Source organism: Anastrepha ludens, chromosome 3 (genome assembly GCF_028408465.1).
Source record: "Anastrepha ludens isolate Willacy chromosome 3, idAnaLude1.1, whole genome shotgun sequence".
Lineage (NCBI taxonomy): Eukaryota > Metazoa > Arthropoda > Insecta > Diptera > Tephritidae > Anastrepha > Anastrepha ludens.
Window position 1 is genome coordinate 55,996,910 of NC_071499.1, and position 24,680 is coordinate 56,021,589.

General features: G+C 35.9%; 2 protein-coding genes across 21 annotated transcripts in view; one reads left to right on the forward strand and one right to left on the reverse strand.

The window, feature by feature from the left end:
* The window catches only part of LOC128858012 (glutamine-dependent NAD(+) synthetase), a 275,347-nt gene that overhangs the window by 174,267 nt on the left and 76,400 nt on the right, over nt 1–24,680 (forward strand). Inside the window, exon 1 of one of the 14 annotated variants that reach the window (XM_054093918.1) lies at nt 5,674–5,787. The exons of the other annotated variants lie outside the window; for them this stretch is intronic. The gene's annotated coding sequence lies outside the window, so the exon portion shown is untranslated. Of the gene's footprint in view, nt 1–5,673; nt 5,788–24,680 lie in introns of those variants that run through there. 14 annotated transcript variants of the gene reach the window in all.
* LOC128858014 (cytosolic carboxypeptidase Nna1-like) overlaps nt 1–24,680 on the reverse strand; it is a 79,856-nt gene that overhangs the window by 9,711 nt on the left and 45,465 nt on the right. For 2 of the 7 annotated variants that reach the window (XR_008453975.1, XR_008453973.1), the window contains exon 1: nt 4,958–5,182. The exons of 1 other annotated variant lie outside the window; for it this stretch is intronic. The gene's annotated coding sequence lies outside the window, so the exon portion shown is untranslated. Of the gene's footprint in view, nt 1–4,946; nt 5,236–24,680 lie in introns of those variants that run through there. 4 more of the 7 variants (XR_008453974.1, XR_008453971.1, XR_008453972.1 and 1 more) reach the window with 3 other exon arrangements.

Genomic DNA, 24,680 nt, shown 5'->3' on the forward strand with positions numbered 1-24,680 from the left:
GTAAAGGGAAAGATATTTACGTTTTCTTGATGGTTAAAAAATAAATATTTCTAAATAAAATTTGAAAAATGTACTTATGTATGCAATGGGGTGCCTCACGCAGTCTTAAAATATAATATTGAGAGAAATGGTAAAGCCGAAGAGCTAGTCGGGGAAGGTACTACTCTTCAACTGCTCAGTGACAAAAGTATCATTGGGATACCTATGGCCATGAGCATATTCATAATTGAGAGTGGCATTCTAAAAGAGGCCAATAGGGCACGGAAAGATGAAGGCACATGCGTAACAGCTAGGCTAATATGGCCGCAAATAAATAAGAAAAATGCAAAGCAACTGCTAAGTCCTTCAAGCGATGATATCTCGAAGGTCGTGGCTTGTGTCACGGGTCATTGGCTATTTGGCATGATCCTTGAGACTATAAGCTTTCTTCCATGAGTATTGCAGAAGTTCTAGAGATGAGAAAGAGGAGCAAACGGTTGCGCACTTCCTTTGCAATTGGCCAGCCTTAGCTGAAAACAGAGCAGGTTTTCTATGTAAATATTTTTGCAATTCTCTTGCGCAACTGTCTGACGTGGGGATGAGACCAATCTGTGCTTGATAAGAGCCACAAAATGCTTCCACGAAGGAAAGTAAATGAGTTTTCCATGCCACACAGTGGTATCACAACGGATTTGAAAGGTCTAAGTGAGTTGGGCGTGCAGACCGACTGCCACCGTAACCTAACTTAACCTAAACAACAACAATAAAACTAATAAAAAAGTAAATGAAACAACAGAAAAAAAATCAAAATAAGTAAAGTAAAAAATAAATAAAAAAAAACCAGGTTAGGTAGATTAACCTATAATTTCGAGTACTAATTTTTTTTGTACTGAAAGTTTTGCACTCTTTGCCGTAAATCAAATTTGTATACTTGTTTTTTTTTTTTTTTGTGCAGTTTTTGTTTTGTATTTTTGGTTTGTGTTTTTTCTTTATTCTTTTTTTAATTTTTGTTTTGTATTTTTTTTTTTTTGTATTTCTTGTTTGTTTGAGGAGTCTAAGTCTCTCAAGCTCCCTGTGCTGCTGTGTTCACCTTGGTGTGAACTTATTGAAATCGCTCACACTATTTGTTACAGTCAAGAAGTGGCGGGAAACTAATAGCACTAAATTTCACCAAATCAATTTTAGTGACCTTTGTAGCCTGAGTCTGAAGACCGCGGTACAACAACTGATGAAATGTGAACCAGAGTATTCATCCTTCAGGCATGACGCGCAGATGCTGACAATTGCCAAATTTTACCTTAGCAAATATTAAATGGCCAATATACCAAAAAGTAACCTACAAGCGCTCTAGGCGAGAAAACAAAGAATTGTACTCATTAAAATGTTGCAAAAAAAATTTCACTAGTTAAGAGAACAGATAACTGCAAAACACTTATTGTCAATACTCGTATTAGGAAAGGTCACCTTTAAATGCCTGCAACCAGAAGTGACACGCCATCTGATCTCATGTTGAAGTGTCGTTGAAGTTAGTATTAATACAAGAAATTATTATTCTGTCAAAGAAAAATTATTCTAACATAGACGATGTGGCCCTAATCGTCGATGACCTAAAACGTCAATTTGGCGTTAACAGCCTACGCGATTTTGACCGATTTTAACAAAGCGAGCCAGTCGTTTCTGTCTCGTGCTAACCGGCGCCACTTGGAAACACTAAGTGACGCCAAGTCCCTCTCCACTTGATCTTTCTTGATCATAGCAAAGGAGAAGACCTTCTTCTTCTTCTGCTACCACCAGCTGGTTTGTATCCGTTCGGAAGACATGATCCAGTCAATGAAGACGCTGGATCTTTATTCGCTGCGCTATATCTATGTAGCCGTATGGCCATGAACATACTAATTTTCCAGATAACTAATATCTTGAAGCTCACCAGAGGAATTGTTATTATACTCCATTCCGTTAAAACCCTGTTAATATCGAAAATTGCGAGTTGCCTAACTTGAGAAAACGCACTTGTCAGCCTCAGATCTATGCGTGTGAACAAGGATTTTGCAACCTTTGCATGGCAAGGTGCTGGTCCAACGTGTACAGAGCTAATTAAATGCTCTCACCGGCCCAAAAGCAGAATGCAGGTGATCAAAGAAATCCTCAAACCCTCTTCGCTTAGCGAAATATCCTTAAGAATGCATTGCCTAGCTGGTTCATCAGTCAGAGTTTCCTTCGTAAGCACTGTGATCTGACTGACTGTGACCTCAGCTCGAGGTAATAGAGGTATTTACAGCTATTTTGTTTAGCAGGAAGTTTGTAGTTTTTTTCATTAAGAATCTTCAGCTTTGTTTATTTGAGGCTAGTAAATTAGCTATCTCCAAAACTAATTGTTTACCACTTTTGACGCTTCTCTATTCCCATATTTCCCTGCCACTGGAAAATGTGTTATAAATATTGTAAAATTTCAATTAAATAAACTTGCTAGCTAAAGAAAAATGAGTAGCATCAGTTAGCTGATTAGGTTATAACCACTACCATAAAAATGATGAAGCCTGTCACCACCATAATGTGCTCCTTACTAAGCGGCCTGTCGTGAAATATAATAGTATTATAAAATCAAAAAACTCGTTTAAAAACTACTGGGCGACACAACCCGTTGTTTATTGTTGTTGTTGCTGAAGTGGTTTATTATTTCTATTGAAATAATCCTAATTAGCGACTAGCGCCGCTTTAATACCACTGTTCTTGTGTGACGTCTTCTTGTTTCTTGTTGTGAATACCCGTAATGCAATATTGAGATGTTACAGAAAGGTAATTAGGTATCTCGTGACCAATTTCGAGCGCACTTCATTAAGCTTAAAGCGTTAATTATCACTGGGGTCTCGCAAGAAATATTGACCTCCTTAACGCGTACATGAAAACTAGTCGGCTGCCTCCTTTGGAACAACACTGTAATAATCTGCAAGCCCATATTTGGATTTAATGGTGGAGAGTCGCTTCCAAAAGACTAATTCAGCAAGCTTTTCGTTCATCTTAGATCCATCTCTGAATGCACTTTTTTGGCTCAGCGGGCACTAAATGTAAAGCAGATTAGACTCTACATTTAAAACTTTTCGCCACTCAGCTGTAAGAAAGCCGGAAGTTAGAAACATTTAGGCAACAGAATTAGTAATTTCCGCAGACTATTCTGAAAAACTGAAATGGGCCGGAGAAAAAAAAAAAATCAAATATACACATATATCAATAGAAATCGAGAAAGAGACTACGGATGAATATAACACAAAATATTTTATTTTTTTATAAGGAAAATGTATGTAAAATAGCTATTTTTCACTGAGAGCTAATTTGTTTGTTTATGTCTTGGTGAAGGCATGAATGGTTGGGGCAGTTGGGGACGAGGCAATTTAATGAACTGCGGGCTCTGTCACTCAAACGTCTACATGTACGAGTATGTATATAATTTTACTAAAAATCAACGCTAAGAAGTACGACACACGTAGGAATTAAACGGTTGGCGGCAGTAAATTTTATTTTTATGCGAAATTTTTATTAATATTTATTCTGAGCTGGCAGTCGAGTCCTGAATAAAATTCCGCCTTTTTAATTGAACAATTTTAATTCATATTTTATTTTTTTAATTTTGCTCAACACAATTGAAAAAATAAATTTATTTGATCATTGAAACCGAATTTTAGTGAAAATCAATTTCACAAACTTTCATTTATTTAGTTATTATTTTGAAATAAATTTGATTCCATTATTTCAAATTTTTGTAAAAATTAGATTTAGCATTTACATATATCGGAGCTTTCACATTTTTTTGTGTTTAAATATTTTTATTTATTTATTTATAACGAGGAAAAACAAGAAATTATTTTTACACGAAATAAGGAGCACTTGCTGCCAGGGCCTTCGGCTCGGTGTTAAATAGTGAAAAAAATTTGATTCCATGATTGACCTATGTTGAATTTTTGTAAAAAACGAAGGCGTCTCATACATTTTTTATTTAGTTCAGATATTTGTTTTATTTAATTCAATTTTTTTTTATATATTTATTTTATTTTTAGTTCAGATAATTTTTTATTTCGTTCAGATATATATATTTTTTAATTCAGATATTTTCTTTCTATTTTTATTTAATTTTTTATTTAATTCAGATATATTTTTTATTTAATTCAAATACTTTTTTTATTTAATTCAGATCTTTTTTTATTTAATTCAGATTTTTGTTTTTTTAAATTAAATCGGATATTTATTTTATTTAATTGGACTAATTTTTTTACTTACTTCAGATTTTTTTTTATTTAATTGAGATATTTTTTTATTTAATTGGGATACTTTTTTATTTAATTCGGACATTTCTTTTATTTAATTGGGCTAATTTTTTTATTTAATTCAGATTTTTTTAGTATTTAATTCAGATTTTTTTATTTAATTCAGATACTTTTTTTTATTTAATTCGGATATTTCTTGTATTTTATTGCGATATTTTTTTATTTAATTCAAATTTTTTTTTATTTAATTCAGATACGTTTTTTTATTTAATTCGGATATTTCTTGTATTTAAGTGGGATATTTTTTTTATTTAATTCACGTTTTTTTTATTTAATTAAGGTTTGTTTTATTTAATTCAGATACTTTTTTTATTTAATTCGGATATTTCTTTTATTTAACTCAACCTTTTTTTTATTTAATTCAGATATTTTTTATTTAATTCAGATCCTTTTTTTATTTAATTCGGACATTTCTTTTATTTAATTGGGATACTTTTTTTATTTAATTCAGGTATTATTTTAACACTGATGGCATAAATATTTTTGACAGCCATTAATTTTGAAACTTTTCATGTATGACTTAAAAACTCGTTTCGTTTAATTATTTTAAGCAACAAAATTAACTTCTGCATTTTTGATCACTCAAACCCATTTTACACCACGTATACAAATTATTTAAAAAAACACACATATCGTTTTTATTTTCACCTCTCAATTACTTGAATATTTATTAATAAAAAAAAAATTCATTCAACTGTTTTTCGCAAAATCAAAACCCGTTACACATGAAACCATCGACAACACGGCAACGCAACTTCGACGCATTCACTTTTAACGTCGTCGTCGTCTCTACTCGAGTTTATTAAAAATATTAGCGCTTTGTATTTGGCTTCCCGTTGTTGCCTCACTGTTGCTCGCTTTGTTGATAACTGAAATCAGCGGGAAAATTTTTTTGCCAACTCGCTGTGAATTTTTGTATCTTCTGCCCAAACGTCTGTCCTTCGGTCTCTCTTTGCTTTGTGCCTTCCCACAAGCGTTCGTTATTTAATAGCAACAATGGCGTGTTGCCGAGCTTTTGGCAAATTATAATAATTGCTGTTGTTGTTGTGTTGCATGCACGCGACAGCCACTTTGACGACAATCGCTACAGGCGCACGCAAAAGCAGCAGCAGCAACACATTTTTCTTAGTATTGTGGCAACATTTTGCGGAGCTCGAGCTTTTGTCGTGTCGCATGTTGATTCCAAAGAGCTTACGTGGCAAAAAAGCTTTGTGCGGGTGTCGTATATGTCGCTTTACTCTCCTAATTTTTCTTTCTAGCCTCCCATGGAGCTTTTTTACTCGTCTCTTAAACTTTTTCTCTCTCACTTTCCGAGTTTCCTCTAGTACAACGTTTTTTTCCATTCAGTTGACCGAGCAAGTAGCTGTTCGCCGCTGGCATTTATTTACTTTCGAAAATTGTTCTTCTTTCTGGCTAAGACCTTGCTGAGGGGCGATTGTGTGCAGCAGTTTGGACCTTCTACTTCTTCCATCTCAACTTTACATAACTGGTATTTGTCTTGTCTCCATTGCTTACGTATGCAGTTGTTGCTTGTCAAAATGTTGTTGCATTTTTATGTTCAAATGCTGCTTTTAATCACCTTTATGTGCGATAATGTTGCAATAGTTTTTTTTATTATTTTTGAAATTTTAATTTACGCTGTGAATTTTATTTATTTTGTAGTTTATGCAAACCCACTGCACTTAGGCTAAAATATTTCGCTCACTCTTAATTTAGATATAAATAAATGGATATAAAATGAATGGGACGTTTGCACTTCGACCTGAAAATCTTTTGTGCCTTCTACGAGTACTCATCGCAGTATCTCATTCAAACCCACACGATATACTTACGTATAAATAAAAAATATAGCGGGCTCCTCATTCACTCAGATGGCTGCGAGCGATTTTTTTTTATCCCCAATATATTTAGTATAAAATTTTAGCAAATATGATTTTTATAGACGCTACGCTATTTCCCCAAACTAATATTTATTTAAGGTGATTACTTATATTCCAGTGATTTCAGTAGGCTTTTTTCAGCCTGCAAGGTGTTGCAACTGAGATGTATGAGACTTTAGTCTGAGCTCGCGGCTAGCTCGTTTCTGTCTCTGTGAGCCACCTTATTGCTCTTCAAAGTATCCCCTTAATTGTTTTGAAGGAAACGATGTGCCTATAAATTATTTCGTAAGCCTGTTGAGAATTGCAGCGGTTTTGATAGTCAAATGAAATAATGAAATAAATATCGTGGTTCACGTAAAAAAAAAAATATGCTAGGTAGATAGGTAAGTGAAGTGGTTGAAGTACCATTCTGGCATTCCCCAAGTAGCACTAAAACGCTGTTTTGATACCATTACCAACGGGCAGTTACTAGAGCTGTTGATGTAATGGAGAAGGTTGAAGGGATTTGCGTTGAAGTATTGCATTACTCCAGGCTGTTGAAGAAAGGAGTATCCAGTGACCTCAAGCGTCTAGCTGCCAAACCCGAAAATTTACAGAGAAATTGCTCAACAGTATCCTTCTCCGAAAGGTACCCCACAGCTTCTGCAATGGAGACTAAATGTTAAAACTAGCTTTTGAGCGTGTATGTCGATCGTCCAATGGCCGGTAAACACAGCTACGAGTGTGAAAATTGAATGGCGTGGAGTCCTCAGGACTAATTGGAAGCGGTAACTATTGGTACTGACTGTGAAAATGGCAGGTGTCTAAAGACTTGGCTCCACAAAAGATTACCACTTGCTTGACACGAAAATCAAAACTCCACTTGCACATAATTTTATTCTGCCAAGGAAATTTAAAGATAAAGGAAATGATGACGACGATAACGAAAATCATTCAAGTAGTTACGAATTAAGAAGGAGCTTTAGAAAATGGAGTAGAGTCTAATGGTCTAGTTATTTTAAAATCTACCACCTCTTTTGAGTGCATGAGCGCTCTAAAACTCGTTTGTGTAAGCCGATGCGTGAGAGCTCGCATTGTCTTCGTCTTTGGTTGTTGGTTTTCCTTAATTCTCGGAAAACTTCAGGCAAACAATTGGTTGTGTATCACTCAGACTTGATTGTTTTACTCGTAAGCTTCTCTAGTGGTATAGTTGCGGCATTACAGTCTGTGTCAGAAAAAAGGAACCACGATATATATTTAAAAAATTTTTACATGAAAGTATGTAAAAAGCTATGACTCGCAATTACTCAATAAGCCGTGTAGTCTTCATCGTTGTCGAGTATAGTCTGGTATCTTCTTCATGCTTTGAACCAGCTTTTCTGCATGGCTCGTCGACAAACAGGACTAGATTTTGCGAACTTGACGCACGTGTTGCTTTAAATCATCGACTGGCTTTCCGGCAAAATGCGTTTTCACAATTCCCCACACGTTTTCAATGGGGTTGGCGTCTGGGGACTGGGAAGGTCAGTCCAATATTGTGGCACCATTTGCTTGCTTTGTTGTTTCTCAATGTGTTTTTCTGAGTGAGAGCAGTGGTTTTGATGATGTGAGACGGTAGGATATGTTCGCCTTCTTCAGTCGACGTTCGATGGTGTTGATACTTACATCTATTCCCTTTTTAGCTAGAACTGATTGTGCTTGGCGTAGTCACAAAAAAGGGTCCCGCTTAAAAAGTTAGACGATCACTTTATCCTCATTTTTTATCGTGACTCGCTTCAAGACGCTGTACCAGATACCAGGTTTTCCAGACCATTTGTTTTGAGGTCCTTCTTTTGTTAGATTAAGTTCGTCTTGGAACATCCATACTGTCGATTGCTGTTTTGTTTCTGGCTCGTATGCAAAGATCCGAGATTCCTTACCTATTACAATGTCATAGACATGCTTTGAATAGCCGCTTCTGGATTTCTCCAACATTTATTTTTTCCAATCGACACGAGACCTTTTTTTGGACAATTGTCAAATTATGCGGGATCCAACGAAAACAAATCTTGGAGACCATGCAATAATGAATATAAGCTGGTCCTACTGAGGTCCAAGGCTGTCCCTATCTCGCAATATGTCGCATGACGATCTTACGTTATCATTTGACGCCAGTAGGGATCGACGTTCATGATGTACAGTGGGGATTTTTTGACAATTTTATTCAAAAATAACTACATAATCCAATTTGAACCAATTTTGATACTTTTTTTCTAAATGCTCGTAAAAGAATTTAGAAGAGATTGTCCAGGCCCTAATTTCAGTTTATTTTTAATTGTATCAAAAAACGTCGTTGAAAAAGAGTACTTTTATGAAAAATTCAGAAAAATTTTAAAAGCAAAACAACCAATATATCATTTCTTTTTTTGTTAATTTTTCGGATATTTTATTATGGGCCTTGCACTGACCTTCAATCTGTCCTCGCAAGGCCAAACAGACAACGAATTCAACAGCTCTAAATCTCTGCAGCTCTGTATATACATTTTTTTTTTAATTTTTCCGGAGAATACTCTAGGTTTCTCCGGAAAAAAAAACACAATATAGATTTTAAGTTTTTAGGTAATTAGGTTACTATTCATTAGAACTACGATAAAATTTGTCGAAAAATCACTGATTTGACGTTGGAACTCGTTGTACCAACGTTTCACAGCGGTTAAGTATGGTGCCCCAAGGCCAAAAGTCAAAGTAAGTTGATCAATGCGTACCTGCCTCCATAATCCACGTCGTAATAAATCATCGCATGAAAATTTTCACGAGTTAGTTCCATCTTTTGGGTAAAAGGAATTTTTCAACTCATTGAAACAAAAACAAATAAGGCTCGTAAGTGAAAACTTAAGGTGTAAGTTTATGCCTAAAAATATTAAAGTTTTCGATGAAAATATCAAATTACAACTCATCACACGCAGTGTTGCAAAGGCGAGCCTGTTTAAAGGTAACCCTCGTATTGCACTTCGCGACGTTGTGATCGATTTGCATATAAAGGGTGATCAGATTGGAGGTAATTTTTCCAATAAGGGGTTTTTGATAGACCACGCGTGACTATTGTCAAACTAAGTACATAATTTTTTCCATTCAAAATTGATGTTTACGGATGACCGAATTACCACGCAGTTGCGGCCAACATTTGAAAGGGAATATATTTAAGAAAATAATGTCATGAAAAGTTCTACATAAAAATAATGTTTTATGTTAATTTAAAATCCGATACCTCTAAATTGATCACCCTCTATAATCCCCTGTTTATCATAGATTTCTCAAGTTGATTTTATACTGCAATGCAATAAAGTTAGAAGAAATTTTCTCGACAAATTATCTGTTTTAATGGTAACTTTGTGAAATGAATTAATTTCGAAATTTGTCACAATAACCACTTGTGCCACAAATTCTTAGTAGTAAAAATTTTTCTACAAGGTCAAAAATTTATAACACACATATCTTTATTTACTTTCTTATGTGGACACAAATATTTTTTCCTAACCTAAATAATTAAAGAGCGCTTTTCAACAACTCACTGGCAATGTAAGCTCTATAAATGCATGCATTTTTTCACCCATAAATCACATGGTGGTGTTCGTCTGGATAGAGCCACACGTTCATGCGATTAATGCAAAATTAATGTACCATCACAACAATTCACACATAAATACAACAAGGAAATAAATTTCCATTATAGACCACTAAAGGTGATGGCCCACACAAAAAGCGTTTGCCAAAGCCCCAAAAGGTAATAAATTTTCGCTTAATTGCAGTTCATAATTTCCATTTAGCGCACAGAAAGAAAATTTCACAAACATTTTCACCTAAAAGGAAGCCGCACACAAAACGTAAATCTATTTATTGTAAACGATAACAACAAACAAAAAACGGCAGTGAAAATAAACAGCACTTGCATAGGTGGAAAAAGCAAAATAAAACAAAAAAAAACAAAAGAAAATGCAAGCATCAAACAAAAAATTGGAAAAACAATAAAAAAAATGCGACAAAAACCGAAATAACAATAAAATGGGTAATAACAATAATAAGAGCCTGGCATGTGTTAGGCGTCAATGGCTGCCGTCTACTGTGCATGGTGGCGGCGAGTACGGCGTCGGTTGGCGAGTACTTTCCTGCACATCTCGCACTGTTTGTTAGGCACATTTGAGTAGGTGTATCTTTGCGCGCACCATGAGAAAGTAACAACAAAAGCATTGACCTTGTATATTTGTGCAAATTCACTTTACAGTCGCTGCCGCCACAATTGTTATTATTATTGTTTTTATTGCAATTGTTATTGCTGCCGAAAAGGCAAATCAAAACAAGGCGAAAAGCCTCGCTAGTGGTCAAGTTGGTATGAAAATGTTTTTACTCTCGTTTTTTCTGCACATTGCCATTTTTTCGTGCAAATACTTTTTGCAGCTTTTAATGCGCGCAGAATTTTCACAAAGCTTTTTCAATGCACTTTCTATATACATATCGCTCTCTCTCTCGCTCTCCTATCACTTCCGCTCTCCTATCTCTTGCTCTAGTCTACTTTCATGCGCTCATTTGTCGCTTTCCACACTGCTTCTACCATCGTTGCGGCAAAATAAACAGCTCATCTGTTTTCAATCCGCAACGCTTTTCACTCCCACGCTTGCCGCTGCGCTCTCAATACATTTTTTTATTTTTTATTTTCTTTTTGGTGTATGAAAATTAATCTTAGTTCGTTATAAATTTTTAAAAGTTAACTGGCTTAAATTATTTTCTCTTTCCTCCGCTACCTTTCCACATTTATCGCGCCAATGTTGTGTGAGCAAGATTTTACTTGTATAGCCAAGGGTAAAATGTCTTTTCCACGAGTAATTCGACATTGAACTGTGCTTTGCTCAACAAGTTGTTTTTATGTCATTTCTGAATTTCAATGCTGCAGGCATCTGATGCATCTCTCCAATTAATTTGCAGCGACATACATACCTATGTATGCATATGGGTTTTTACCGTACTGGAAATACACAGAAACTGCATTTAGTTGATGGATCTCTGTATGGAAAGATTTTTCGGTGTACTTCGGTTACAACCAGTACTGGTTTTTGGCAAATTTTCGTTCTACTGTGGTCTTCGTAATTTTTTTTTTAATACAAAAAACGTCACAGAGTCCTTGATTTTCAATACATAAGTTCGTAAGGGGTTGCCTCTTATGTTTCAACTTTAGAAAAGTAGCTGCGTCGAATTGCCATTTACAGTACTTTATTTTTATTTTTTTTATATCAATTTAATTTAGATAGATTTGCTTTCCTACAAAATAATGTATGTGAAACAGTTTAATTTGTTATATGAATGTGATAAGTAATATCACTTAACATCTTCTGACATAGTTGGAAGTTCTTATCCCTTCCCCCGCAAACATTGGCACGCGCCTGTCGGCTCTGTTCTGGCAAACATTAACAAAGTACATGTGTAGTAACCCATGATGGAGAGAATAATGGGATGGCGCCTATCGTGGTACCGTTACTTTGCTCTCAGCAAATTTGACAATGAGTGACGTCATATTAGCACCATTTTCGTAACTTGATTTAGCATTTTTTTGTTATTTAGTCGCGGAGTTTTATCCATTTCTTCTTGACATTTTTCTAGCCTTGTCTAATTAAAATGTAATGTTTATATTTAGTTTTGTAAAATATACATTTTTTAAAACTTAGTTCAATAGTTCACTTAGTTTTATTTAGCTTTACTTTTTTTAACATCTGGTTGCATTCCTCACGATTACGGTTATTGTTGGTGTTCTTCTCCTTTCAGCAGTCAAATCTCTCTCACGCTACTGCAGTGTTGCCTAGCTTTCGATATAAAAACGCTCTAAAACGCCCATTTAAAGAAAATAAAATACCAAATTTTTATTGAATTACTTAAAGAACTTTGTATGTGTAACAAATTGTCTTTAAATGTGCGTTTTTTTTTAATAAATGTGTTATGTACCTTTTTATGTTATAAGTTTTTTGTTAAGAGAAACTCTTTTTTTAAGAGAACGGCTTTTTTGCTATATTTCAGGTTATGTAACAATATAAGGTACTCCTTTTGTAAAAATGTCGATATGGTTTCTTCAATATTTTCTGGCATTTTGTTGCTTATTTTTACTATTACTACACCTACTGATGCCCTATGTCCCATTAAGGATTGAGGACCGGAGAAAACGATTACACCTCTATGGTTTTAATTCGCATTCAGTAAATTCAAACGCTTTTTAAAATAAGTGAAAAGGTTTTCAATGTTAAGAAGAGTTGAGAGAAGAAGATTCAATATTCTAACCTAACCTTAAAAGGAGCAAAAAATTAAATTTGTACTTTCAAAATATCAAATTTTATAAGATTCGACAAATTTTCATTAGCACTAAAATCTTCTTAGAGTGACCTTTTTTAAAATTCGTTTCTTTTTTTTTACTTACAGTTTCGGTGGCTTTAAATTAAAAAAAGAAACAAACACCAAACTTAAAAATTTTCGCGAATTGTGGGTATGAAAAAGCACTAAATTTATTGTGAAGAGCAAAAGGTTGGCAACACTGCACAACTCAGCTAATGCGACGTCACGCACTCTCTGTTTCACGTCACGTCTCACGCAATCTTGTTTCTATCATTCTTAGTAGCAACATATACGCTTTGGTAAAGAGTGCACGCGAGCAATATCCCTTTTTGATTTTGAAAAATTACAAATAACAGCACCATGAGGTGCTTTTTTATGAGAGCTTTTCCATGGCAAAAATACTATCGGAGGTTTGCCATTGCCTGTTCGAGAGCGATCGCCATTGGAAAAAACAGTTTCCATTATATTGTTTCCATTCCATTGTATTGCGTGGCCACAGCGGATTATATTTTTATAGCTCATGCAATTTTAGTTTAATAAATTGAAGACTTTAAGTGTCTGAAAATTACTTAGATCTCACATAAATATTATTGAGAATAAATTCAACCTTGGTCAGCTCAACCTTTTCTCGGTGATGTAATTAAACTGGATTGCCACCTCGAAAATAGATACAATTACGTTGCAGGCCGGTAGCGATAATTTCGTTGGAAGCTGCCAGTTGCGCGTTTTATGCTTTCCCCTATTGGGGGTTCTTCCCATTTTAATCCAATGGACGTGTACTGCTGTTTCTGTTATCTTTTTTCTGGTACAAAATAAATAAAAATATAACTCTAATGCGAACAACAACTCTAGGAATAGGTTTATAATCATTTTTTTGCAGAAGCGAGAGGTACTCGAAAGAGAAAGCTGATGAATGCTTGACAACTGGCAGTGGCTTGTTTGCGTACGTTTTGCTTATGCGTACGACTTCTCTAGCAACTCAGTCTAGTTATTTAGTAGCCACACCTCGTGTGTACCTTCACAAGCACAATATAAGGGCTGCAATGGCAATAAAAACATTTTAATAACTGATGTACCGGTACTACAACAACAGTAAAAGCAGTAGCAGCTGCTAGTTATCGGTATTTTTACGCTTCTGAAATTGTGCAAAAAGGTGCGCTTTTCAATTTTGTTGCAACCATACAATTTAATTATTGTGACAATTGCAACAATGGCTCCAAAACCATAGTGGCGAGCATAAAAGAAGAGCATTACAAAAACAAAAGAATTAAAAAAAAACCAAAAAAAAATTCTATAAAAATCAGTAAAACAAAATTTTCGAGTTTCCTTTTCCCCTCCTCAGCTAGCAGCAGTTGCACTCTGCTTCACTAATATCGCTCGGCTTCTGCTGCGTCATGCGCTGTGGCAACAACTGTTGTCCACATTAATGTTGCATGTATGGCTGCTATGATTATAGGTGCTTGCATTATTGCCATATTGTGCGCTGAACATTTTCCTGCACAATTAATTAAAATTTTATGCCCACATGCGAAAATTGTTGGCAATGAAATGTAGCTGACAAATAAATGTGCAGCAACCAACCAAAGAGCCAGATAGCAGCGAGTGCAACTGCCTTGGCTGCATCAACGACAATTGTCAATAGGTTGTGTATACCGTATGCCGGTATGTATGTATGCATCTATGTATGTACATATGTATGTATGCATGCAAGTATGAATCGGTGCAATAAAATATGCAGCAGGTTGTGCGCACTCATTGCTAGTTTTTGCTTTAATTTATAATGTAATCGGTATGCGACAGATATGTTAGCGACCAGCGGAAGAAATATGGCGATAAGTGCAATTGGAATTTCGTTTTGATGCATGTGAATTTTATCACAGATTTCATCAATTGTCGCTCAGTCTGTTGCTCGGTCTCGATTTAATTTACTCGTGTATATATAATAATTGTGATTTATATACCGCAGGGAAATATTTGTGCACATTTTATTTGTTTATTTTGTATGCGCTGCATTTTGCACTGTTTACATTTAATATTTTATGTGTCTAAGTACGAGTATTCATAGCGAAATTATTTATCGTCTACTGATGGCGAGCTTTCAATTTATAATAAATTCTAAATATGTTAATTTTGCAAGAATAATGATATTAAGGCACTAATTAATGGTTTTATTGCCAGCTCTCGAATTGATTAAGGGGTTATTAGAAATTTGTTTGCACACTGCTGGTTTGTAAGCAGTGGGAATATTAGAGATGTTGATTTTGGTTTGCAGAGCATTGATTTAGGTAATACTTATGGCTCCTTGACTATCACTTTCTTATTATAATAACGTCTTATCTGAGCTCTCCCACATCTATTGGTCTGCTTATTGGGTTCTATGCTCAGTTTCTTGAGTGAGCTTATTCTATAATTCATTATTATACATATTTACCAGAAAAAGTATCCATACACAGAGAAATGAAAGCAATATATTAGGAAATTCATTTAAAAAAAAACTAAAATATTTAAAACTTTTATGAGAAATGTTTAGTCAGTAATTTTTCTATAATGTCTATACAATTTTTTCTAAGTACATCTGTAAAAATTAAATTTTACAAAACAAAAAAAATCACTTCAAACGAATCAGAAAAAGTTTCCGTACAACACGGACTCCCAGCAATATGCAGTGTAATTGATTTTGAGAAGGGCCTCTCTGAGCCGTGTGGTACCAAACGAGGTTTCAGACCGACAGACTCGATGTTGTGTGACTTCTTTAACCTGATGTTGGAGTGGATCGTATGAACCGCAGAACTTAATCGCTCAGGCACAATTTTTTATAAGAGCGTACTGGGTTGCCCATATTCGACGGACCCATGTGTTTTTTTTTTTTAAATCAAAGAAAAGCACAATTTTTTTGATGTTGACGATAATAATCATTTTATTTGGGTCAAGTAGATTTGTTGACATCACTTTTTGAATATGATATCTCTCAAATGGCCGCCTTGAGCCTATACAGCGTGTTTTGCAGCATTTTCCATAGTTTTAGCTAACATTTCGGTTGGAATAGCGGATATTTCCTCACGGATGTTGTTCTTGAGCTCTTCTATGGTCTTTGGCTTATTAATATAAACTTTTGATTTTAAATATCCCCACAAGAAGAAGTCAGGTGGCGTTAAATCGGGCGAACGCGGTGGCCAGTAAAAATCGCCATTTTTCGACATCAAACGACGAGGAAACAATTTCTTCAAAAAATCGATTGTGGGGCGAGCTGTGTGCGGTGGAGCGCCGTCTTGTTGAAACCATAACTGCCTCATACGCTTTCGACGAATAGTTGGCATCACAAAAGTGGTTATCATATCGCGTTAACGCTCCTGATTGGCGGTAACAGCTTGACCATCTTCATTTTCGAAGAAAAACGGCCCAATAATCGTTTTCGCACTAACGCCGCACCAAACAGTGACTTCTTCGTCGTAAAGAGGTACCTCTTGAATTTCGTGAGGATTTTCAATGGCATAAATACGGCAATTTTGCTCGTTTACCGTCCCATTCAATAAGAAATGAGCCTCATCGGACATGATGATTTTGTTCTTCTTCTTTTGACTTCTTTTGTTGAATGTAAATTTCAACAATTTGGGAGCGCTCGCGTGGCGTGTACTGTTAACATAGTAAAAATCTGCTTGGTCTGACGCTTCCAACGCGGTATGTCATTAAGCGATCTGACGTCTCTGTCAAAAGGTTGTCACAGGGTTGCCAGATGGGACCATCGAATATGGGCAACCCTGTACAATTGTTGGCGTATGCCAGTGATATAGACATCATCGGCCTTAACAACCGGGCTGTTAGTTCTTCCTTCTCCAAACTGGATAAAGAGGCAAAGCGAATGGGTCTGGTGGTGAACAAGGACAAAACGAAGTACCTCCTGTCATCAAACAAACAGTCGGCGCACTCGCGTATCGGCACCGACGTCAATATTGACAGCTATGATTTCGAGGCTGTAAAAGACTTCCTATATTTAGGAACCACATTAACATCGATAACAATGTCACCCTTGAAATCCAACATAGAACTTCTCTTGCCAACAAGTGCTACTTTAGACTAAGTAGGCAACTGAGCAGTAAAGTCCTCTCTCGACGAACGAAAATAACACTCTACATACAAGGCTCTCATCATGCCCGTCCTAACGTATGGCGCAGAAGCTTGGACGATGACAACATCCGATTAAGCGATGCTTGGAGTGTTTGAGGGAAAGATTCTGCGTACAATTTTTGGACCTTTGCACGTTGGCAACGGCGAATATCGCTGGCGATGGAACGAAGTGCTGTATGAGCTTTACGACGACATAGACATAGCGCAGCGTATAAAGATCCAGAGGCTACGCTGGCTGGGTCATGTCGTCCGAATGGATATAAACGCCTGGCTCTGAAAGTATTCGATTCGATACCAGCTGGTGGATACTGCTAGGAGCGCCATCTGCATTTCACATTTTTCTGGCAGAAGGATCGCACAGATTGTTGGCGCCACTGGTGCAATGCCATTGATTTTGCTTGTGTTTGCAGTCACAATGCAAATGATGCGCTGACTATTGTGCGGGAGTAAGGATGGGAAAGATAAATTTTTGGGGTTAAGTAATGAATTTTTTTATATTTATTTTTTTATTTTTTAGAAACAGGGAAAGTAGGTAAATTTGGTGAGTGTGGAAGTGTGAGGACCGTGCTTAACGTGGGGTTCGAACCCACAAACTCTGGGATGGCAGGCTAGTGCACTTACACTAGGATGCAGAGGCCGGTTTTCAAATCTATTTGCCACAAAAATAATTGCAAATCCGATAAGCTTCATCAGACTCAAGAGAAAGTCTACAAAAGACCTCACATGATAATAAATTAGTCTAAATTAGTACGTCTTTGTCATAGAATTAATAAATGCTTGCACCACTGGGTCCATTCCATAAATATTTTTTCTCTTAAATGAATTAAATAGCTTTAAGTAAGAATATTGCTTAATGTGTAAAAAACAGATCGCTATAAAGAAATGGATAAAATAAACAACATTTTTCTATTCAGTCAGCCTATGAGTTGCTCCCTACTCTGCCAATGAAATATTTATTCTAAACTTTCAACTTCGGTTTTCTACCACTAAATCGCACTAAACGACACTTATGAGTGGCATGCATTTTTGATTTATTCCATTTGTTCGCAAAAAAAGTGAAAATTTCTAAAATTCCATTAACTATGCAACAGTTAAATAAGCAAAAGCTAACCAGTGCACTCTCTTCCATACAAAAATAACAAAATGAATATATTCGCCCAGGGTCAGATGTGATAGGTAGATGCAAATATGACTACCGAAATATTTGTTAAACCTAAGGTTCAACAAGTTTCGCATTTAAGTGGCCCATTAATTAACAACCTGTAAAAAAGCGATTTAGATTTATTTCAACCGCAACAAAATTTCACAACAATTTTCACTTTTCCCTTCAAGCAGATTATTTTTTTGCTTGCTATTTTTTCTGTTTTTTTTGTGGAAGTAATTTTTACGCTCGATTGGCTTTTATTTATCCACTCACTGAACAGCTCACCAGGTTATGCAAACAAATATACGCGCGTTGAAATTTACATATATTTATGTATGTATGTACGTACATATGGAAAGGCGTATCTGGGGATAGCCACAATTTTTCCATCACACGGTGCATTTATTTAATGGCTCAGAAATTAATTTTTAATCAGCGGATTGCAAAAAAAAAAGATTAAAAATTGTTAACAAATATTTGCTGTGGCATGTGGCTTACCTATGTAAATATCGGGTGCTTTTTTAGCTACATGACAACTATCGATATGGATTTGACGGCTAAGAAGGGTAAACTGTGTTAACATTTCTGTTCAGTAAGTTTTGGCAAGTCCTCATTAATCGTTTAACGACAGAACAACGCTTCGAAATTGTGGATATTTACTGTAAAAAAATAAATAAATCTGTTCCAGAAGCTTATAGAGAACAAATTTTTTAAATTGTGGAAATATACCTAGAAAAAAAATATGTTCGTGAAGTTATTTCTATCAAAATGAGAGAGGAGCTGCCCTTACGGTGAATGTCAAGCGCTATCGAGCCATACTAACTAAATTTTTGCTTTCAAAAATTAATCAGCTAAACATCGACGACTTGAAAGAGAATGTACTTAGGACTCATACTTGATAGGAATCTCACGTGGAAATCTAATTTTGAGGAAAGAGGAAAGAAGCGGTCGGTTTTAAATTGGAGTTAACACCTCGCGTTACACATTGGCTCGATACTTCTGTAGTTAGGCCAATTTTAATATATGGAATACTTGTATGGTGGCCATCTGCTTAAAATACGAGTTACGCTAAAATCACGAGTAAAATAGCATTTTTATGCATCTCTGTTACTTTAAGGACTACCCCAAACAAAGCCCTGGAAGTGCTAGTCAATTTACCTGCACTAAATCTCGTAGGGAAACACGTGGCCGCCGTCTCGGCGCCTTGACTCAAAAGTATGGCGCTATGGAAAGCACGGTGGTTTGGCCACGCCTGTATTTTGCACACTCTGAACAGTCCCAAACAAGAAAAATACTATTCTATTCCTAGAGTCACATTCGACAAGCTCTTCAAGACGAGTATACCGTCAAGAAGTGAGTGGCAGACACCAAGGCCATGGAGAAGGCGGGAATTCAATTTTTAAACAGATGGCTCCAAGCTAGACGATAAGGTTGGCTATGGAGTGTTTTCGATCAATTGGGACTGGTACTACTCGTACGACGACCAGACTACTGCTCTATCAGGCAGAGGTTCTAGCTATAAAAAAGTGGCTACATATCTAAATACGCACGCCGTAACAAAAACGACTATAAATATATTCTTGGATGGCCAGGCGGTCATTAAATTAATGAATGCGGCATTATTAAGATCGAAGGTTGCACAGGAATGCCAGACAGCCCTAAATTATTTTAGCGTCGTATTCAAGTTCAGCCTTATTTGGGCTCCGGGATACAGAGATATTGATGGAAATTGAAGCCGATGAGCTAGCCAGGAAAGGTACTACTTTTCAACTGATCAGTGACAAAAGTATCATTGGGATACCTATGGGTACGAGTCAGCTAATAATCGGAAAAACATTATCCAAGATGCCAATAGCTCATGGAGAGATAAAGATACATTTGTAACAGCTAGGCTAGCATGGCCGCAAATAAACAAGAAAAATACAAAGGAATTTCTTAGCCTCTCAAGAGATGATATCTCGAAGGTTGTGGCTTGTGTCACCTGTCATTGGCTGTTTGACAGGTATTCCTTGAGATTAGGAGCATTCTCCTATGCAGAAGTTGTAGGCATGAGGAAGAGGAAGAAGACAGGCGCAACTGTTTGGCGTGCAGATGGGACCAATCCTGTATTTCATAAGAGCCACAAAAATAACCAAAAAGAGCCAAAGAAAAATAAATGATATACCCTTGACGCACACTGGTATCACAACGGACCTGTAAGGTCGAAGTGAGTTGGTCGTACAGACCGACTGCCACCGTAACCTAACCTAACCTAAACATCGACAAGATTTGGTTCCAACAAGACGGCGTATTTTACCATACAGGGCACTTAATAATCGCCATATGGTTAGATTTGTTAGAAAAAGTAGTCAAAATCTGGACTGATCGAATGAACCATGTAACTCGTAGCCGTGGCGGATATATGCCGGATATTATATTCAAAACAATTCCAGATTATACTAAAAAAAAATAATGCCATCAATATTGTGTTATCATTTAAAGCTCCCAAGCTCTTAAAAGACACCCAATATATATATATATATAGATTAGGGCGGGTCGATTTAAAAATCGCTCATTGCTCTGTGAAAATCGTATTCTAGGGATCAAAATAAGAAACTTTGCCGAAGGAACCATACCTCTAAAACGAATTCTGATGTCCCCCAATTTGGGTCGAACGAAAAATCCCACTTTGACCCATTTAGAGAGCTCCAATCGAGTCCAAATGTATGACCGACCCCCACTAACTTTGGACGGCCGATCCACCCATGCCAGTGGCACACCCCCTGGAGCTCCCCTGGGGGTTCCCCATACAATCATTTCAAAATATCAACATTTTTGGCCTTTACATAAAAAAAGAAACTAAAAAGTTCGATCCAAATTGGGGGACATCAGAATTCGTTTTAGAGGTATGGTTCCTTCGGCAAAGTTTCTTATTTTGATCCCTAGAATATGATTTTCACAGAGCAATGGGCGATTTTTTTGCCTCCCCACAAATCGACCCGGCCTAATATACATAGTACATGTAATGAAGTCGGAAGTATTTTCCACACGCGTAGAGGTATTTAAGGCGAGGGGGGTGGGGGTGCTTTATTTACTGTGTAAAGAGTATATTTTAAGAGGCGCAAGATTTTCTATTGTAATCAGAGGACAAGGCTTGGATGTATAGAATATTTTATTTGGCGTTAAGCTAATTTTTGCACAATTTTTTTTATTCACACAATCAGCATAACGACGCAATTTTGCAAACCTAATCATATTTTCAGTTCAATAAAGTCATAGAAGTACTTTTACAAATTGGCGCAAAATGAATCACCCTATCGGAAGATTTCTACTTTTTCAAATGTCGTTGCACGCCAATAATATTTGACACTTGTGAACGGGACAGCGGCAGTAGACAAACAGACAAGCAATGGAGCTCATAAATGTTAAAATAAAAATTTCCAATACTCAAAAACATTTTTTGTTTATTTAATAAAAATTTATTTAAAAACAAATTTGGATGATTAATTTTGCGCATATACCTATAAGTATATTTTTGTTTTCTTTATTGATAACAGTGTGTAACATTTTCAATTGTTACCTGAAAATGGAACGATTCAATTCCGTATGGGAGAGCCACACAGTGAAACCTTTCAAGCGTTTTACATTCCAGCCAAATTTTACAATACTTATTGCCTAATTAAGTTTAAATTGTTGAAATTGATTTGAAATTTGAAAAAAATCGAGCCAAGAAGCATCGAGAGAATAGTAACTCTATGGAAACTATAAGAGTAGAAAGTGCAGGAAGAAAGGAAAGAAGGAGAGAAGTGGCAGAGAGAAAGAGATATAATGGAATAGAGACAAAGATAGCTAGTCCTGTAAGAATTTTTCGGATTTTTTTGGAAAATCTGAAAATATCCCCCCTTTGAGAGAGCAAATTTCACTCAATTTCATGACATCGGAATCCAAAATTCGTAACCTTGCTATAGCAAAGGCAGGACACTCACAGAGAAAATGCTCAGTGCTATGCTCCTCCACTAAGCAAGTCAGGCAAATAGGGTTCTTGATATGCTGACCCCATAATTTGTGTGCTGTAGTAATATCGCTCATCAACCGAACTTTTTACTACCAAGTTTTAGAAGAAAGCTCGACAGTTTTCTATTCGGGGTTGTCAAAGAACATTTTGCAGTTTTGCAGCGTTCTAGACGGCATCATTACTACTTATGTAAGTTGTATACATAAGTTGATTCCTGCAGAACTGATTCCGATTATTCGCTCTGGTTCCTGTGGGATAACCGCTGATCTGCAGTTGGCAATTTCATTAACTTGGACACCGCGGTGTCCTGGAGTTCCTAGAGGTACAAGCTTATTCCATCTTGCAAGAGAATTAAGCTTCTTCTTACATTCTTGAACAATCTTTGAGGTTTGCTTTGCGTTCTCCGAGGCCTTCAGTGCAGCCTAACTGTCACCAAAGGCTCCAATCTGGTCCCTTATCCTCTCAGTTTTAATTCTGCTACTTTCAGAATGGCAAAAATTTCCATTTGGAAAACAGTTGTCATTCCTCGCATAGCGTAATGAGTTCCATTTAAGTACCACCGGCTCAAGAACTCATGTCATTATTGGATCCATCAGTGAAGAAAATATCCGTCAAATGCACTTGATTGCACTTAAATTGTTAATCTGAGTATTTTCCAAAAAGTCGATAAAAGGCTTAAAAGGGTGTATTAAAAATGAGATACCCGCTTCCGACACATATAAAATATTGTAATTTCATGAGACAAACTTTGGTGAAACATTCTAACCAATTAGCGTACTCACGCTACGGTCTTTTGTACTCTTGTTTTTTTTGTGAAAATTCTTCAAAAGTTATTTCGGGAGGTCGCCGACATGTTACAATAATCCAGCAAATTGTTTCCACGAAAATTTCACTAAAAGTCTTTGCAGGTAAAATCTATCTACGTAAAAAAAAAAAATACTTTCCCTATAAATATGAAGCATTTCTTTATGCGAACGAGCGAACAGAGCTGCTATATTATTCTCCACATTATTATTGTGTTACTTTAGTGCAAGGCGGTAATAGTATATGTAGTCACTACGCTACTATTCTTCTTTATAATAATAACTAGAAGAGTATTTGATTGTAATTTGCTACTGGTAAAATTCTAGCCATTCTCGCACTGTTATGACTTCATCCATTAAACACCAGCTCATGACCTAGAATGCCTGCTGAGTAGAATTCTGAATATCAGCATTGAATTTCTCTAAATTCTAGGAATTCAGCAAGTTTTCCACCCACAAAACACCGCATTTCCCTGTTAAATCGATTGCACCATGGTTTTGCTAAATAGGTATTTCGAACCAATTTGCTAATTACCAAGAATACGTAAAGGAATTTCCCCTGAAAACATAAGTTGCATTTCATTGACATTAGAAACCACAAACTAATTAGAAAATCAGAAAACAATTCATAATGTATTGACAAGTAATAAACCGTAAGCAAGTGGAAATTTGTGGATAGCAAAAGCATTTGGTTGTTTGGTATTTTGCCATTTTCTTTGTTACTATAACTGCATGCCTTTTAGCAAGAGGGATAATAAATGTTTATTTAGTTGTGTGCGGAATAAAATGTACTTGTAGACGGGCTGCTTTTGCCACGTGAGCAGACGCCAGTTGTCATTCATATAGCCATTATCAATAAAATTATTCAGAACATAAGGACATTTTTCGATATACACATCAAGATATTCAGCTTTATCCGATTTTCTTTTTTAATACACTGCGATAAATATCTGTAGCACAGGACACTTTTTGACAGTTTCTTTCTTCCGTATTTATTTTTAATAATTTTCCTATGAAAATATAGTTCATTCTCATAAAAAAAATCATATAAATCTAAGTATCAAACTTTGTGCAAATATAAAAACATTGAACAAATTTTTATCAAAATTTCGAGTATGCAGCTTTGTAGCCCATTCAATTTGTATATGATAAAACACAATTTTCAAGTGGCTCAAAAATCTGGTTGATTTTTGACAATTTTTTTTTTGCTAATGGTGTTGGGTTTCTCTGTCATATAAAAAAATGTCCAGTGTTCGTTATATGGGCGAAAATGTACCAAACCAACAGCAAAAAAAAAAATTATCAAAAATCAACGCGATTTTTAAGTAACTTCAAACTTGCACTAAAATTTACTGGCCTATAAAAGCGTGTACTTTTTGCTAAAAGTTCGAATCAAAAAATATGAAAATTTGATGAAAATTTGTTGATTTCTTTTTAATTTGCACAAAATTTGATACTTAGATTTACAGCCTTGACCAGAAGTATTAGGCACTCCACTAAATTAAAAGTAATTTCAAATGGGCTACCAAAGTGATCGCTGCTTTTTGCAAATGTGTCACTAGTATGCTTAACCTGTGATGTCAACAATAAATTGTATTATAGGAAAAGCCATGGCACATTTGGTGCGTAAAGTCTAAAATGCTGCATTTTTAAAGAGATACTTCAAATATTTGGGCATTTTAAATTTGGTAGTCAATTTGGAAATAATCTTTAGTGCAAATCCATCAACCAGATATAAATAATTTGCTTTTATCGAAAGGCCTAAAAAAAGTGAACGACAAAAGTGTCCAAATCCAAGTTTGAATTGAGAAAGAGAAGTCTCAGTTTTTTTGCCAATTTGATGGGATGTTCGCGGTGCGCATTCGAATTTGCTATAAAAGGATTTGCGGTCACAAAATCCCACTGCAATATGAAAAAAAGTGGAAGAAAACGTCTCACTAGTGTACGGGAAAATCGAAAACTTCTACGCGAGCTTCTCAAGAATCGTAAAAAATCCTCTTCTGCCCCTGCAGCTGTCCTGTTGGAAGAAATTCGAAAATCCGTTTGTGCTCGAACACTTAGAAGGAGATCCTGGAAGAAGGTTTAAAAGGATATAAAGCCCGAAAG